We start from the raw sequence: 19693 nt of genomic DNA, 5'->3' as shown, positions 1-19693 counted from the left end.
CTGTGCCTTAGCGCCTAAGCCATGGTTGATACTGTTTCTGCATAACTTTGACCAGACTGTGAGCAATCTGAGGGTAGGAACTGTGTTTCACAATCCTAACGCAGTTCCTAACCCAACGCCTGAATACGTTAGTAGATGAATAAATGTTTGATGAAATCAAACTGTAATGCCTTGATTTCTACCTCTAGCCATTTATTTATCCATATGCGGGTACCTAAGAACGAAGAGCATCTCTGTGGTTATCAAAATACTATAAAAGCATTCTTTTCTTCCCAAAGAGTACTTGGAAATGTCTTTAAATTTATAAATTTACTTCAGTATCTTAGAAATTTGAAGGCGAAAGGAAGATGTACAAAATGAGGGAGCGGGAGAAAGGCTTTGTTTTCTACTTTATTAGAATAGTTCAGATTCTAGACAAAACAACACTCACTGATTAAAAAAAAAACAACTCCCTTTAGGTGGCGTTGCTCCTCACAATTTTAGGGACTCAACCTTCCTACCTTCCACCCACTTACCAGCAATGCTAAAAGCAGGTCCAAGAGTCCCTGACCAGAAGGCAGGGTTTGCTCATACTTTCCCAGGCTGCCGCTAACACCCAAGTGAAAAGCAACATTAAAGGGACAGCATTTCTGGCAATAATAAAAACTTGTTAGTATAAAAGCTTTTCACAGCATGTCCCCCCTCATAACCCTAAGTGTAAATAACAATTTACACCTAATAGATATAAATACCTTTCCAGAAGCATTTCTCAGACAATACTACTTTAATATTCCTTGTCCCAGCATTCTCTTTAATATAAATAAAGCCAAATTATAGATAATTCCACTATATCCTAGCTCATTTTCTCAGGGTTAGGCAGTGTTCAGTTATATATAACCCATTCTAGAAAAAAAGGTAAGCAAAATTTGAGATCAACTGCTTTAAACGTTATATGCTTATAAAAAACAAATAATCCTTATATTTACTTCCTGTCCCCCCAAACCAACCTTTAGAACAAGATCACAAATAGTACACACTAAGACACAGGTGAGGCCAGAGATATTAGAAAACATCACTTCATACATTATTAACTAGATTTGCAGAAAATACTCTTTAAAATCTCTTTAAACTATCCCAAACTCTAAACTGAGTCATATATGCAATTGAAATTATGTGTACATTCTCTGTATTCTCTGAGAGACTAAGGAAAAGGTTCTTACACAAATACTTAAAGGGATGGGACATAAACAAGTTTAGGAATAACCAGATTATCAAGAAAATACATGATTAATCGGTGAAAACTGAAGTGTACTGTTTCTCCAATAATACAATATGCCACATCTCTATTACTAAATTACTGGAGATTCTGCTGGTTTTCTTCACCACTAAATCCCTGTGCCTGGCATAGTACCTGGCCCATAACTCAAAAAACATTTGGTGAGCAATAAATTAATTTGAAATGAGAAATTAAAGTATATATATATATATATATCTCCCTTGACATCAAGGTCATCTGCCCACAAAGAAGTGGACAGCCTATGGGCTAAGTCGCTCTATAGCATTCTGCAGACCTGAGCATCCTCTAGGCACACGTATCTTTTAGATAGGTCACTGTCTCTCAGTCTTCCAGATGCCTAATATCCTTAAGCTGTACTTGGCTCTCCTGAACCCTCAAATCAGGATACACAGCTACACCCCCCAAAATGTAAGTTCCTGCTTCTTCTCCCTCCAGCTGCCCCATTCACCTCAAAATGATAATCAGTGCCAATGTGTTTGATGGGTGACAGGTTAAGTAAAACTGCCTCAGGAAAAACTGCGACACTAGATGAACCCCTAACTTGCAACAAGTTGTCACAATAACATAAAATTGACCATCTTAGCCATTTATACCGTTCAGTGGTATTAAATACAGTGTACCTCTGAAGAACATGGGTTTGAACTGTGCAAGTCCACTTACATGTGGATTTTCTTCACTGCACATGTACACAATCAGCGGCTGGTTGAATCCAAGGATGCAGAACCACTGATACAGAGGGCCGAGTGTGAAGTTATACATGGATTTTCAACTGTGCAGAAGGTCGGTGGCCCTAACCCCCACATTGTTCAAAGGTCAACTGTGTATTCATAATTTGCTACCAGCACCATCATCCATCTCTGTAACTCTTTTCATCTTATAAAACTGAAACTCTTAACACAGATGTAGAGAACAAACATATGGACACCAAGGCGGGGAAGTGGTAGGGGGGTGGGGGGGGTGTGATGAACTGGGAGATTGGGCTTGACATGTATACACTGATGTGTATAAAATTGATAACTAATAAGAACCTGCTGTATAAAGAATAAATAAAATTAAATTAAAAAAAAAAACTGAAACTCTATACCCATTAAATAGTAACTCTCCATTCTCCCTGCCCCCAGAGCCCCTGGCAACCACCATTCTACTTTTTGTCTCTATGAATTTGACTATGCCAAGTACCTCATATAAGTGGAATCACAGTGTCTGTCTTTTTGTGAATGGTTTATTTCATTTAGTATAATATCCTCAAGGTTCATCCATGTTGCTGCTTATATCAGAACTTCCTCCCTTTTTGAGGCTGAATAATATTCCACTGTATGTATATACCATGTTTTGGTTATGCATTCACCCACTGATGGAAACTTGTGCTGTTGCTTCCACCTTTTGGCTACCGTGAATAATGCTGCTGTGAACGTGGGTATACAAATATCTTTCCAAGATTCTGCTTTCAATTCTTTTGGGTATATACTCAGAAGTAGAATTGCTGGGTCATATGGTAATTCTATTTTTAATTTTTTCAGGAACCACCATACGGTTTTCCACAACAGCTGTACCATTGTACATTCTTACCAACAAGTGCACAAGGGTTTCAATTTCTCCGCATCCTTGCCAACACTTGTGATTTCGTTATTTTTTTTGACAGTAGCCATCCTAACAAGTTATATTTTAACCATCCAGTCAGAGGTGATAAATGTCTAATCCAAGAGACTAATTTCAAGAACAGCTTCTCAAATAGATTTTTTATGGGTAGGGAGACTACACTCATTGTCCTTTAAATCATATCTAGCAAGCCCCTATCTGTAGGGGCTTCCTCTGCCTGTATTTTAAACTGATTTGGCCCAGATTTGGTTCTGCAAAAATTATAACTAATAAAATAACCAATTTCAATTGCACACTCTTAAGACAGGCATGATTTTATTAACCGTAAGAGTAATAAAAGGTCAAGTACCTAAAATACTTCATTGCCCTATGTTGAGAACTCACTTTGTTTCATTATCTCAACATTAGCAATTCTAGAACTACTTAATTTAAAAAATAGGTGCAAAACCTTTAATTTTTAATACTGTACAATCACGTCCTCAATAATGTCCAGTTGCATAACACACTGGTACAGAACCACAAGTATTCATACTATGCAACAAAGAGCTTTGATTTAACTAAGTACAAGAATATAATAGAAGCTAAAAAGAAAATTTTATAACTATAGTTGAGACAGTTTGGGTAGCAAACAATCGTCATAAGTGCACCACCATTGTATAAATGCACTGGAAAAACCTGTTACCCTAACAGAATTAAGAAATAAGACTGTAACATAGTTTGGGATCCTTCAACTTAAAATTGTTTTTTCAATCACATTAATTTCCTCGATGTGGTGGAGAGTGTACTCTTAAATTTTAATGTCCCATTACCTGCATTTCTAAGCTACCTTAATTTCAGACAGAATAAACCTAATAAATGGAGCAAAGTCAGGAAAGTGCTGTTTCAAATACTGAGCACCACATTTAACAGTACTAAATCTTAATGATTTGCGGTGGCAAATTCATTTTATCATAAATGAATAAAATTTTCCTGCCAAAGACTATCAAATATGTCATAATTTCTAAACAAGAACCCTTTAATCCACTTCACAATTTTTATTTTTGGGGAGAATGGCCAATTTTCTACATCAAAAAATTTATTTACATATTACAATTCTGTTTTTCATAGATCTCCAACATCTCAATCTTCTTTGGAAACATTTTTACTTTTTCAGCTTTATTTTTATACTACTTATATTACAGTTATTACAAGTCCATTACTTTACTAGTTGGGTCTCAGAAATTTACTGTTCACAGATGTTTCTCTTCAAAAGAACATCAATATTTACTTGTAAGAAGCTTTGCTTCTAATCTAGTCTCATGACACTTCCAGCCTTAAGCTGTTGCATAGACCAATCCATTGTGTTATGCCAGGAGAGAAACAGCTCACAGATAAATGAGGCCCACAAATGTACCAAAGCCTCATCATGGAAAATGTAAGCTCGATTTGAATAACTCAAAATCACAGAGAGTTACACAGCTAATATAAAACATGTAGTATAGACCAATGTCCTACAATATAGTTAAAGAAACATAGCCATATCCCCTCCCACATGACTCCATACTGGTAGCTTACAGCGTGAACGAGGGCTGTGAGTTTACTCTACAGAGCTTACCCAACAGGTCCAATTAAAAATAGAGTGAGGACTTCCCTGGTGGCGCAGTGGTTGAGAGTCCGCCTGCCGATGCAGGAGACACGGGTTCGTGCCCCGGTCCGGGAGGATCCCACATGCCGTGGAGCGGCTGGGCTCGTGAGCCACGGCCGCTGAGCCTGTGCTCCGCAACGGGAGAGGCCACAGCAGTGAGAGGCCCGCGTATCGCCAAAAAAAAAAAAAAAAAAAAAAAAAAAAATAGCGTGGGTTAGCCTTTAGGCCCAAAATACCTAATAAGATATACTGGTTTGTCACTTCCTTTAACCCTATGCATTTCTGTCCAATCCATAACTTAGGAGCTAATTATTAAAGAAATGGCAATCTGTAAAAAAAAAAAAAAAAAAAAATTAAATGCCATAAAAACAAACTAAACCAAACTGAGAAACTACGTAGTGTCTATAATTCAGATATAATTGTATTAACCATTTTTATTTTCCTATTCTAGATTTTCAGTACAATTAATATTTCAAAGAATCATGACATATGAAAAATCACCTAGTCCAACCCCTTCATTTTATATACAAGGAAAGTGAAGTCAAGAAAAATGAAGCTATTTGAGCATGACATGGAGGTGTTAATACCATAGGTTGACTCAGAATCCAGAATCCTTAACTTCAACTTCATTTACTGTACTGCTACTAATTAAAGGCAAATAGTTATTCAGGAATATGCTTGATAAAGGCCTACATTTTTATGATTCTAGATTTCAACCAGTTAATAATTAAGATGGCAGTGATCCCATCACAGAAAGTCTAAAATGTTAAGTGTGAAGAGAGTGCCCTCTACTGTATATTACCTATCTGAAAAATACAGCAACATTTGGAAACCACCATCTGTGCTTCTCATCGACTCAAAATGAAGCCTGAAGTTTACTATAATATATATGGTGGCTTAATTATGTTACATTTATAATGCCAAGCCCAGTATTTAAAACACACACACACACACACACACACGCATGTGGGTAACCACACACACACGGACTTCTGAAGTTTCACAACTTCTAGGATTGAAAGCAACCACCGCTGCCCAGCCCTCAATACTATAAAACACAAACTTCCTGTTACAGCAAATTTGGGAAATCTATGCTCTGAATGGTACCAGGTCAGAAGACAGGAAGCTTATAAGCATTTCATCCCACCATCAAGTACTATCTAGAAACAAGTTATGACCCTCAGCTTACCTGGACAACAGGATATTGATAATCCATACAATATACACCATACATAGCAAAGGGGAAAAAATCTTCCAATAAAGACAGTACAAAAAGTGTCTAAGCTTTTGCCTTGTTTGATCTGGCTGTCCTGTCCAAAGGAACCTGGTAGCACCAAAAAAATCCTTGGCTGACTTCCAGTCTACGCAGATAGGTATGTTGGCTCAGGTGATGAAGAAAGAGCTTGCTTCAGGCCAGGCTTCCACCCCAATAAGACTCAATACTACACAGAAGAAATGGCTGTTTTTCAGGGAAAACAAAAAGCTCCAATGGAGTTACTAGCTACAGACTGAAAACTACATTAGAGATTTGCTGTTACTGCTGGTTTTAAACTGACAACTCCTCCAGAAACTCAAGAGGTAGAGAATGACAGCCAAGGAAGGGATCGCGGGCTCCTTAAAGTGGCACCAAAAACGGTAGGAAGCACAAGGTATCCAGGATCCAAAGTGATATATATATATTCTAGGCTTTAAGTACGTCAGAGGGAACACTCCCAATCCAGGACGTGGAAAGGCAGATGGGACTGGTATTCTCTATTTCTTCTTGGGCGGGACTTCGCACACGCGTGCGCACGTACGTGTATGTACACACACACACACACACACACACACACACACACACACACACACGAATACACACACCCTTCTTACTGTCTCCAGCACAGACAGGTGTTAGGATTAACAGTGTAAAATCCTTGTGCGTGGAAAGGAATGGGAGAGAAATGAAGTCACGCTGTTACAGGCAGTAAAAGGAGCTCTTTCATGACACTGTATGTTTTTGTATTTGTATCATTTAACACCTCCTCTGCTGTGCTTTAACAGAAGCTAGGACAGCTGGCAGGACCAGCACTAGAAAAGAGGAAGGTGGCCCCAACTCTGAGGCAACATGAGTCCACTGGAAACCTTCAGATATGCCAGAGACTCTCTCAGCTGTTCCAATCAAACATGGAAGGATTAACTCAGGCTGCTTGCAAAAAGATGGGGGTGGAAAGGTCTCTTCAGAAAAGCCAGCTGCTTCTCCCCTTTTAGGAAGCTGCTATACCCACCCTGCCACTATATACAAACACGCATGTGCACACATATTTCTATAACAGATACTAAAAGCAGTAACAAACACAGACAGGTGTTAGGTCAGTCTGACAATGCAGGGCAGGTTAAAGAGTTGGCTTTCAGAGCCTAAATGGCCCATCTAAAACCAGAGAACTGCTAAGTAATTCTTAGCAAACAGGATCTAGAGTGAGCAGAAAGTAAAGATAAATGCTCAGTAAGACAGACAGACCATTTATAACTATCATTCCTAAGAAATCCCCTACTTGGGGCAAACATTCAAAAGTTCAAAATGATAAATAATTCTAAATTAGTTTCAGGGACTCTGATCTCCCTAATCTTGGAGAGCCAGTAATATTATAACATGTTTTAGTAAGATTAACCCATGAGGATTATTTGCATTTGTAAGAGTCTAACTCTTACCATGCCCACTCCACTCCCAGGGCAATTTTTCTCCTTTTATGGTCATCGCAATTTATTTTAGTATTGTTCAGGAGAAATTGTCTTTTAAGAGTCAGAATGGCCTCATTAGTACATTGAAGATCTCTTGGTTAAGCGTTTACCTTAAATCGGTTCTGGGAGATCAGGCAGAGACCACTGCAATGTACTAGATTATCTTCAGATTGCTGGTCCTGATTCGATGTGTATTACACATGACGGACAACAATAAATCAGTTCAGTATAATTTTAAAAATTTATTGATCTATTATACACAAGGTATTGTGCTGAGCACTGGCAGAATGAACAGGCACAGTTCTGTTGTCAAGGAATTTGCAGTTTATGGGAGAATAGATCAGTACACAGGTAAACCCAAAAGGCAAGACAATGCTACAGTCCAAAATTAAACACTGGGGGCAACTTCTCACACAGGAAGTAACATTTTTAAAAAGCTGCTCTTAATGGACACTTCCATAGTGTCACTTTCTCACCACTAAAACTATGAGACGCTGCTGTGCCAATTCTTAACAGAGATTGAGCCTTATAAAATTTTTGATCTGATACCTTAAGGACCTATAATATACATTCTACTTGTCCCCTATATAGTTATTAAAATGGTAATAAAGAAATAACAATAGGGATGTTTCTATAATAAAAACTTATACTAAATTTTCCCTTCTAATGAAATCATTCTCCAATCCTTCTTCCTCCTGTATGCTCTGCCCTCCCACCTTCCCTCTACTTCATTTCATGTCCAGCAGTACAGCGGTACTGGCCACACACATGCTTATAAACTAGCATCTTAATCACTATTACATCTTCTTGATATGACTGATACCAAGATTCTCTTGATATAACGGCTGGGAAATAATGATACTTATAAACCATACAGGGCCGTGAGGCTGTCAAACTTAACCTTCATGAGTTAACTCAGTTCAATACCTGATGAATTAATCACAGAAGATGGAATTTTCCCAAACTGTGTTATATTTAAGATGATAGACTGTAACTCAAATTCTAGAACAACTGTTCTAATTTCAGCCTGGAAGTGGTCCCCAAATATGTTATTGAGGGTCTCATCAATCTCTGGAGCTTTAAATTCTTCCTGAGGATAGATCTATACATACATGGTGAGAAGATGTGACTGATACATTATTAAGTGAAAAAAATTATACTGTTGAATAATGGTTAGGGTGTAATTTCATATTTGTAAATGCACATATGTATCTGCATGTATGTTAATAAATTATATATGTAATTATAAGCTTTATGTGTCTCACATGTAAGTTACATATGTTATATATTTATACACACATATATAACTTACTGGTTGACATGCACACCAATATATGCCATATATAGTACATATTTATACACACACACATTGACACACATACATATTACAGGCATAAGACAAAACAAACACCTCTAGGGGGTGGGATAGTGGTTTTCATTTATTTCTTTAGAGATAAACTTCTAATTTGTCAAATACATTTAAATTAGCATTCACTGTTCCTATAACTTACCTTTTTATAAGTTGAAGGGAATCAAAACAGATTTTACTTTGAATACCAGTATTTTAAACATCAGTAATACTCTCTCAGCCTCTATATTATCACCTTTGCTTTACCTAACATGATGGCATAAATATAAACTCTCATTTAATACTGGAGGATTTAGACGATAAGCAATCAGTACCCAGGTCTAGTTTAAATAATAAGCCCTTCAGAAAAATGGCAAAATAATTCAATATGTGAGTTATAACTCCTTGTACTTCTTCTTGTCTTTTACTTAGCTCTTTCTGTAAATTTTTTTAATTGTTATAATTTAAGACCAGTAATTTAGTGAAACTAAAATTCTAAAAAGCACTTATAGAAAGAAAGACGAACCTTTCACACAAAAGACAGCATGCTATAAAAGATCAAATTACAAATTACAAATTACAAATGTTAGGGTCTCCTTTCCTGACATACAGTCTTTCTGCAGACTATTGTAGCCTTACTTACCAACAGAGATTCTACGCATGGGTCAGAAGTTTCACATCGTTTCAATATTTTTTCCCATTTTCAAAGACATTTTAAAAATCGAAACAAAAATATGTGAACATTTTCAACACAAATTACTACTAAGTGATCCCCACCCTCAGAGGGAACAGACTAGGTATTTCCTTTAAATCTTAAATACTATTATATCCATTCAAATAAAAATTCCAGAAATAAAAAAACCAATTCTCCACAATAAACTCAGAGTTACTTGCTGACGATTCCAAATTACACCATTTGAAAAAGTATACACTATGCAGTATTACGAATGCTTTTACAGTATTAAAATTTTTGTATATTGATCAATTAGAAACATGAATATAGAAAATGGCCCTTCATATATTTCTATATATCTCATTAGCAGAGACATTCAGACCATAAGTTTCAACACTTGGCACACCTAGAACGTGTCTGTTAAACAGAATGTAATGATATCAGAGAGAAAGAGACCTAGTGATATTTAAGAGTGAGATATCTAGAAATTATCTTGAGATTTATGAAATTTAAGTTTTGTTTATGATGAAGTAGACAGACTACCATATCAGTCTCATGCCAGAGGACACAGTTGGTGACACTGTAGTATAATTTGTACCATTTACAACCCTAGGGATCTCAAGACTTACCCAGTACTGGATAATCAGAAAATATTTGAGATTCTTCTCTTTTCTACTCTCTCATTCTTGTTTTCTTCTCTCCTTTTCTTTCCCTTCTGCCTACGCCACAATCCTACCAAGAGTGTTCAAAGATACTAGTTAGGCTTCGGGATAGAATGCTTCGGCAAAGATTGCAAAGACCTCTGTTCTAAGGTATAAAATTGATTTTAGTAGTAATCTGAAAAGGTTCCAAAGATTGCTGTGAACTGGGATAACACAGAAGTTCAAAAAGAGATACAGTTTGAGATAGACAGATGAGGATGGAGGGGCTGAGATCAAGAAAGATGTACATGTAGGCAAAATAATGTAGTTAGAAATAGGTAAGACTTACATAGGGATCAGTGTGACCAGTCTACTTGACTGTGAGTGAATAGTGGCAAATGACAAGAAGAGTAGGTCTGGGTCATTGTGGAGGACCCAGGCCATCAGGCTATGTATTTCAGACCTTATCTTTAAAGAGTGTTTGAGAGGGAAACAGTGCTACAAAAATAACATTTTATGAAAATGGCCTGTGGTGGCTGCAGGAAGAATGGAAAAGGGAACAATCAGAAGGTGGGGAGGCCAATTAGGGGCTACTGCTTGGTTTCTTTCTTTTTTAATTTTTTTGAGTGCGCCGCGTGGCATGTGGGGTCTTAGTTCCCCGAACAGGGATCGAACCCGTGCCCCCGCAGTGGAAGCGCTGGAAGCATGGAGTCTTAACCACTGGACCACCAGGGAAGTCCCGGGGGCTACTGTTATAACAGTCTACAGATTATTAATGCAAAACACACAAGTTAACAGTAGAAATAAAGAAGGAATAGATGTAGGAGACATTACAAGGACAGCATCCACAGGAACTGGAGACTTCAGAAAAAGGGTATAAGAGAGAAGGAAATTAAATATAACATTGAGGTTCTAAGTCTAGCTGACTGGCCAAATAAGGATAACACTGCTAAAAGAGAGAAGTCAGAAGCATGAACTGGTTTGAAGTTGTGGCAGGTCCAATAGAAAATGTCTAACAAGTACTCAGAGTTGTAGGTGGCAGCCCCGGAAGAGAGGTCAGGATTAGAAATGAAGATCCAAGAGGAGTTTGGGAGGAACAGTCAGGCTGCAATGATTTAGTCCACAGCGTGTACTTCAAAAAAGGAAAGAGAGGGAGAAAGAGGGAGGAAGGGAAAGAGAGAGGAGGTGGGGAGGGAGAGGAGAAGGAAGGAAGGATGGAGGGAAGAGGGAAAGAGACAACAGTTGATACAAGGCAAAGAGCTGAAAATAGAACCTTAAGGAATACTCACTTCTAGAAGGCAGAAATAGCAACAAAGGATAAAAAGATTAAGCAGGATTGTGTACTATTCACAAAAGCCAGGACACAGAGGACATGTGTTACTTTCTTCCTCTTTTCTTTACTATCCTGTGTCCCTTGCACTAGGGAAAGTATTTCATAAATTGATACCAGAGATGAGTATATAACAATGTTGAGTAGAGATACAGAAAGGTTAAAGAGAATGAGAATTTAGAAAAGATGACTGAATTTAGCAAGTAGGAGACCAAGAGAAGTTTTGAGAGAGAGCTGTTTCAGTAATATCAGTAAAAAGATGGCAGCAAAATTGATAAATTCATGATCAGAATGAAAAATAGACACGATGCCTACTTTAATAAGATTTTCTACCTTGGGCTACTTCTTGGTCTTCCAAGTGGCAAGTAAATACAAAAATAATTATTGATACATTCAACTACCCACTGCTGCCTCTATCAAGGTGGACTTTTGTTTTGTTTTTTGCTTCTGTGTCTTACATTTTTAGGCATACTTTTTTAATTGGATGATTTTGTTAGGGGTAGGACCTGTCAGTTCATCTTGGTATTTCTCTCAAAGAATTAAGCCAGTACCTTTTACACAGATATGCCCATCAGTATATGAAAAGGGAGGGTCTGCATTTTATTAGTTGAAAATACAAATCAGAGGTAAATGAATTAATCACCATGCACAGACCATCTCTTATTTGTTCATTCAGTTAACCTTCATTCATTCAACCAAGATGCCACTAGCACTGTATGAAGTCCTAGGAATAGGAAAAGCTCTCAAAGAGCTGACAATAGGGGAGAGAAAGCAGAAAATAGTAAGTACCAAAACACCACGTGATAAATGCCATACCTATCACAACATGGCTTGGGAGAAAAATAAAGAGGCAACTGCTGCTGCAGCCACCACTGCTGCCATCTAATTTCCGAGGGTGGAGGAGCCTAGGAATAGCTCACAAGCAGTTAATGCTGGAAATGAATTGTGGAAAGCTAGTAAGAGTTTTCCAGATGGATTGGGGTCGATGGTGGGGAGCTTTGAGGTAGTGGGACAGCATTCCAAATGCACAAACCAGCATGGCATAGGCAAAGTCATACTTAGGGTGCTTACAGAAAGGCAGGCACGTAAATATATGCAACAAAGTCAAACACCTGTTCAAAAATATTTATATAAGACTTCCACTGGTTCTAAGGTACTGTGAGAATTGCTGAATTTTCTACACCAGTGGAAATGCTTTAAATTATATCTGCCAGAGAAGAGCAAATCACGGTGAAGTACAGAAACACTCCTTTGTGTGACACATGGTACAAAAGGAAGTATGCGTATTAACAGGGGTGCCATGCTACGGCTGAAATGTATTCTTCTATTTGGAGTGACAGACATGGCATGCAGTCTCTGAGGCCAGGAGTTAGCATTTTTGTTAGAAATGTCTTTCATTATGCTTTCATTCTAATTCAGTATTACTAAGGTAAAATGTATCCATAAATCATAAGACAATAGACATTCACTTTAAATCTGCAAAGATAGATAGTACATAAAAGATAAGGGTAAAGATATAACCTTTACATACAGAAAATAACTGTAAATATTCTCATACTGTTAGAGAAATATGTCTACAAATGATTCCACATAATTATATTATAGAGACTTTTACCCTCCACAAAAAGTTTCATCTCAACTAACTCATAATATCTCTGTGGTAGATTACAAAAATGGTCACAGTATTTCACAGCCTCCCTTCAAGAGGTGAAATTTTCTCTCCACTTCTTGAATTTGGTCTTAGCTTTGTGACTTGCATTGGCCATTGGGATATCAGTAAATGTGACACAAGCAGAGGCTTGACAGGTGCTTGTCCACAGGGACTGGCCCTCTCCTGCTCCCCTCTGGAACCCTGAGCCAACCATGTGAAGAACTGTGAAGGGTAAGAAACCAAGTGGAAGAGGGATGAGCTGTTCCAGTTGCGCCTCCCAACCAATTAATTAGCTTGCCAACTGCCAGACATGAAAGTGAGGTCATCCTAGACCACTCGGGCCCAGCCTCCCCATACTAGGAGACTCACCCAAATTCCTGACCTACAGAACTGTGAGCAAGTAAATGATTAACATTGTTTTAAGCCATTAAGTTTTGGGGAGGTTTGTTATGCCGCAAAACCTAACAGACACAATCTCATTGCATAACATTAAACGGTATATCTTAATATTGGCACCAACACCACACTATCTTAATTATTGGAGCTTGAAATCTGGCTGTGTTAGTCCTCCAGCTTCGTTTATCTTTTTCAAAGTTGTTTTGGCTCTTCTAGGTCCTTGGCATTTCCACATGAATTTTAGAATCAGCTTATTAATTTCTATAAAAATCTTGCTTGTATTTTGATCGGGATTACACTGAATCTATAGATCAGTTTGGGGAGAATTACTATCCTAAGAATATCGAGTCTTCCAGCCCATGAACATAGTATTTTTCTCCACTTCATTCCACTATTCAAAAATAGGTTCTCGAAGATTACGACTATCTTTTTTCTAGTATGTGCTAAAAGCAAATGCTATTATCTGAGGTATAGCATACCTCATTACCACTCTTCTGAAGTCTACTGAATCCCCTAATACTCACATTCCTATAAGACAGTGTGGTACTGGTGTCAAGACAGAAAAATAGATCAATGCAACAGAACAGAAGATCCAAAAATAGATCCACAGGTGCAAAGGCAACTCAGTGGAGAAAGAATAGTCTTTTCAACAAATGGTACCAGAACAACTAGATATCCACATGCAACAAAAATGAACCTAGATCCATACTTTATGCCATATACAAAATTTAACTCAAAATGAACCATAGACCTAAAAATGTAAAACATGAAACTATAAAGATTCAAATAGAAAACCTCTGCCACCTTGGATTAGGCAAAGATTTCTAAGATATGATACCAAAAGCACAATTCATAAAAGAGCAAATTAATAAATTGGACTTCATTAAAAACTCTGCTCTTCAAAGGACACTGTGAGGAAAATAAAAAGACAAGCTGTAACTGACAGAAAACATTTGCAAAGCATATATCTGGTAAAGGATACCCAGAATACATAAGAACTCTCCAAGCTCAACCATAAGAAAACATGTAATCCATTTTTTTAAAAAATGGGCAAAAGATTTGGACACTTGAACAAAGAATATACAGGGATGCTAAATAGACCCTTGAAAAGATGCTCAATATCACTACTTCTTAGGAAATTAAAACCACAACAATACCACTACCTGCCTATTAGAACGACTAAAATAAAAAAGACTGCAATACCAAGTGCTGACAAGGCTATGGAGGAACAGAAAGTCTCAAATACTGCTGGCAGGAATGTAAAATGGTACAACCAATGTGGAAACAGTTTAGCAATTTCTGAAAAAGTTAATTATAACCTACCATATGATTCATGCATTCCATTTACCCAAGAGAAATGAAAACATATATCCATATAAAGACTTGTACATGAATATTCGTAACAGTTTTATGTGTCATGGCCTAAAACTGAAAATGTCCATGAACAGATAAATGCTGAACAAATTGTGGTATATCCACAATGGACTATTACTTGGCAATAAAAATAAATGAACCACTGGTATATGAAATAACAACGATGAATCTCAAATTAACTACAATGAGTGAAAGAAGCCAGGTAAAAATGAGTATTTATTGTATGATCCCATTTTTATAAAATAATAGAAAATGAAAACTAATCTATAGTGTCAGAAAGCAGACCAGTGGTTGCTTGGAAATGTGCGGGGACTGGGTGGGAACTGGAAGGATTACAAAGGGGCACAAGAGAACTTTTGGAGATGATTAATGTATTTATTATCATGGCTGTGGTGATTTCACGCGTGTATACATATGTCAAAACTTAAATTGGAAGCTTTACATATTTGCAGTTTATTATATATCAATTACACTTCAGTAGAGCTGTTTAAAAATTAAATGAATTCCTGCCCTACTTACTGCAATGAATTTGCAGAGGGCTAGTTATTTTCTTTGTAGGGGGTGTGCGGACTGGTAAAGGGACGTAGGGGAAAGTCCCCAGTATGCCCTAAAACATTACAGAAAAAATCTTATCAAAAGGAAGATTATGGGTATAGTGGTATGAGATATAAGCAGAAGCAAAAAGGCAAGTTTTTCTGAAAATTATTTTGGATTAGCCTAGGTTAGACCCCTGCTACATACACTCTTAGCACTTGTACATATCCTTTCCAACTTGTCATACATATTATTTCTGCCTCTCCCACTCCAGGAGGGCAGGCACAGTAGAATCTATCTTACTCCTTAAAATATTCCTAATACCCAGCAGAGTATTGGATATTAGGTCTGATTGGTCTACACAAGCAACACACTGTGTGATTAAGAGTCCAGGGTTCTGGGCTTCCCTGGTGGTGCAGTGGTTGAGAGTCCACCTGCCGATGCAGGGAACACGGGTTCGTGCCCCGGTCTGGGAAGATCCCACATGCCGCGGAGCGGCTGGGCCCGTGAGCCATGGCCGCTGAGCCTGCACGTCCGGAGCCTGTGCTCTTGCAACGGGAGAGGCCACAGCAGTGAGAGGCCCACGTACTGCAAAAAAAAAAAAAAAAGAGTCCAGGGTTCTGAACCAAACCACTGGGACTTAAATTGTACTTCTATCACTTCTAGCTGTGTAACTTTGGAAAAGTTATTTAACAACTCTGCCTCAGGTCCTTCATCTGGAAAAAGAATTACCTACCTCATAGGGTGGATGTGATGATTACATCAGTCAACATATGAATGCCTGGCATATAGCAAATATTATATTATAGTTACTGTTATCATCATTGTCATCATCATCATCTCCAATAATTTAAGAAGGGCATTTAAAGGAGATTCAGAATTACCTGATTTATGAAGCCAGATCAATTATCTGAGGAATAAGTGGCCTCAATAGGAAGCAGAAAGTACATAAAGAGCTACATAATTGTGTCAGAAGGAGGAAGGGGGAGCTCCTAAGCATAGGCAGTGTAGGGCAACATATTTCTCTTGAAGGAATTACTCAAAGTGAGAAGACCATGCTTGATCAAGAGGGGAATATTAGTAAGTAAAACAGCAGAGAAAGTACAAGTGATTTTTATCCCAAAGCAAATCTCCCCACGTGCAAGGCAGGTAACACGTTCTGTCTAGTAGTACCGAAACACGAGAAACCGTACCCTCGTGTTCAAAATGAAAAGCTAACCAAAAGGCAAGGCCACAAAGTCTTGAACATGTAACTGCCTCTCTTCTTGGATTGTGTTCATCATGCTCATGCCTTACAGGTGAACTGTCAGGCATTACCTGACACTCATCCCTTCTGGGGATAGGAACAGGGCTCTGACAGCAGCAATGCAGCAGTGTGGGAATCCTTGGGTTGGCACCAGCCCCTTGGCTTGATTCTGACCTATAATCTCTTCTGACTTTGATTTAATACAGCAATTACTGGTAATGTGGTTTGAAGGAGATAAACGCCCAGTGTAGCCAGCTGTCGCTTACTCTGCTTATGATGCAAGAACATTCTTTAATTAAAATTCTCTTTATGATAAAGGGGCTGCTTCACTGAATGTGCAGCCCTGATATTGGAGCTTCCCCCCAAAGCGAATTAGAAATCACAGTTGCCCCTCCTCACTTCCGGCAAAGCATCCAGATACACAATCACTCCATCACCGACAGTGAGTTTCTTAACCCCAGATTTTTCCGATTCTTAATAGTTAGATCCTGCTAACAACTTCTTTCCACCTCTCACAGTCGCAATGTCAGCATTACAGGATTTCCAGTAAGGAAGACTCATCTCTCGTTTTTGCAAAGAAGATCCTTTAATTTCCTTTTAAGTAAATAGCAAAGTAAACATTCATAAACATACATGCGTTAAAAAGACTCTGTACCCATTTCACTGAAAAGTAAAGTATAGCTGAATATACCAATAGCCCTAAAGTCAGTTTTAATTCATAATGCAATGGTTTGTTATACCTTTTATATCTAGGAATCCTTGTAGAATTGTCATAAGTGAGATATGCAGAGGAAGACTAACAGAGTCTACCAGGCTTGTGCCCATGTCATAAAGGCGCCGCATGCTACGAGTGTAAGGCACGGCACTAGGTACTCCAGCTGTTTGGCAGCCAACAACAGCAACAGTCGCCCAACAATTAGAGGGAGAACAGTAACCATGTGGGGCCTCAAGAAGGATCATTTGGTATACAGTAGGTTACTAGTTCCTGAATCAATCAGTAACACTTTTGATCTAGTTACAAAACTTCCCACCCCTAAAAGTAGAAATAAGAAAAAAAAATTTATGGTTAGCTGGGAGCTATTATTTTGATTGCCTTGTAGAGGACGGTCATTGACAATTATCCTTTAAAAAAAAAGAAAGAAAGAAAGAGAGAGCACAAGGTCTAAAGCAGTTACATTCTGCAAAGTGGAAGCAAGGAGATCCAAGACCAAACATGTACTTTCTTTTCCTATGGCACACGGTGCAACTTCAATGTGAAGGTCAAAACTTAAGAATTGATTTCCTATCCTGCTACAGGGGAGTGGTGTCTCAATTACAATCAATCCAACTAATATATCCTAAGAGCCTCTAAACTCAAATTATATCCCCTTTTGGAAGAGTGCCATATGCCTCCTCAGGAAATCCGAGATGAAGACTAGATTCCCTCTCAGGAGGCCTTGCCAAGACCCACTTTAATCTTAGGTGTACGAATACAGAACTAATGTCATCCTTGCAATACTAATGTTACTCCGGGGAAGAATGCCTGGCTCTCTAGCTCTGTGTGAGAAAAGTGATCTTCTTTTTGAGAGAGAGGGGGCTGGTAGAGAGAGATCTCTGGAAAAACAACTATATGAATATATACAAATATAGATATTTTACCCTAGCCCTTGAGGAAAATGGCCTGGCATAATTAACAAGATTAAAGAGGGATTTAGGATAAATAAGATGAAAGTTAGTCTGATCTTTACAGGATTAAACTCAAAATCCTAACATGAATCCAATGATTTTTAAGATCAACACCATATAACAGGATTAAACCAAGAGCTGCTTTTGTTTTCATATTGGAAACAATCACAGTTAGCAAATCCAGGCCTAGAGCACCACCTTAGCAGTTAAACAGTGGGGAATTCAGGCCTAAAGATAGCGGCCTTTACTCTAACTTGGCTTGCTGAGGTCCTGTCTCCACAGGGCCAAGATCCCTTATGTATAAATCCGAAGTCCAAAAAGCTTGGAAAACTATTTCCTTCTTTCTTCTTCCTCCCCCCGCCCCAGCCACCTAACTTTGTGGTGGTGGAAGAGGGACTCATTTGGTGATAAAATGGGACCCAAACACCATAACTGGTGTGAATATTAAAAAACATTTAGCTGTAAATATATGAATGAGTGTGATTACTAGGTGTTGTCCATGCCCAGCTAGGGGTGTTACCCTAACAGAGAGTATATGTACTGCTTTGCCTTTCTACAATCTAAGATTCCAAATTAAAATAGATATCTGACTCCAACGGTTTCAGATAAAGGACTGTGGAACTGTAATAACTTTGTAAATGAGTAGTTCTTTAACTTTAAAAAGGTGACCATGATATGAATAATTGCAAATTCAGGGAAACAAATTAAAACTGCTGACACAATAAGCAGCAACATGCCACATAATGGCTATCAAACTGCAGCCAGCGTGTCTAAGATAGACATGTGCTGGGGATAAATTACAAGAGACAGAGACCCAGCTGGAACCAAATATGTTACAAACTGATAATTACATTTTAATAATGGCCAGAAAAACAGTATATGTTGAGAAAATTTTCTCAAAAGTCTAGTTCAGGGGTAAGTTTTTAAAACTTGCCATAAATCAAAGGCAAAAATAAAAAAAATTTTGGGGGGGGGGTTATATACCAGAAAAGATACCATGAAGGTTCTATTCAAATAGCATAATTAGATAAATATCTATTTCCTGAAAATCTATGGAGCCCTATGACTTGTAGAATTTTAATTCCAAAAAAAAAATAATAATAAAAGTAACACAGAAAGTTTGGAAGATAGTACATGTACCATTTATTTCTCTTGGAACATTTATATTTATACACATGTTTCTCTTTGACAGAAATACTATCAATTAACATAAAACAAAACTAGCGACTTCTGCTTCCTGGAAGGAGTACATACCTCATCCCTATTCCTCCCACTAAGTACAATTTAAGACCCTAGACATTTTATATATTAAATAAACATAAGAAGACTCTTAAAGGTGGAGAGAAGAAAGCAAACTGGATTGGGACCTCAGAACACAGTGGTGAGCTCCCTGGGTTTCCTTTATGCCTTCTATAGCTCAAACTTGGAGCTAAAGAACCCGGAAATGCCAATGGGTTCAGACAAAGGCCTGAACAAAAGCGTGCTCTCTGCAACCAAAGAACATGGAAAGGGCCACCCTAGCAAGACAGAAAACTTTAGACTGCTCTAGTCCAGCCATATCCGCACCTCACTCCCACCCACGGCAGCAAAGGTCAAGTGGGGAGCAGAGATTTCCACC

General features: G+C 38.1%; 1 protein-coding gene across 11 annotated transcripts in view; it reads right to left on the bottom strand.

The window, feature by feature from the left end:
* The window catches only part of RBFOX2 (RNA binding fox-1 homolog 2), a 262837-nt gene that overhangs the window by 95409 nt on the left and 147735 nt on the right, over positions 1 to 19693 (bottom strand). Inside the window, exon 3 of one of the 11 annotated variants that reach the window (XM_079936668.1) lies at positions 9868 to 9970. The exons of the other annotated variants lie outside the window; for them this stretch is intronic. The gene's annotated coding sequence lies outside the window, so the exon portion shown is untranslated. The remainder of the gene's footprint in view (positions 1 to 9867; positions 9971 to 19693) is intronic. 11 annotated transcript variants of the gene reach the window in all.

The sequence above is a fragment of the Stenella coeruleoalba genome (genome assembly GCF_951394435.1).
Source record: "Stenella coeruleoalba genome assembly, chromosome: 11".
NCBI classification, from domain to species: Eukaryota; Metazoa; Chordata; class Mammalia; order Artiodactyla; family Delphinidae; genus Stenella; species Stenella coeruleoalba.
Note: the sequence above shows the minus strand (reverse complement) of the source record. Positions and strands in the feature narration are given on the sequence as shown.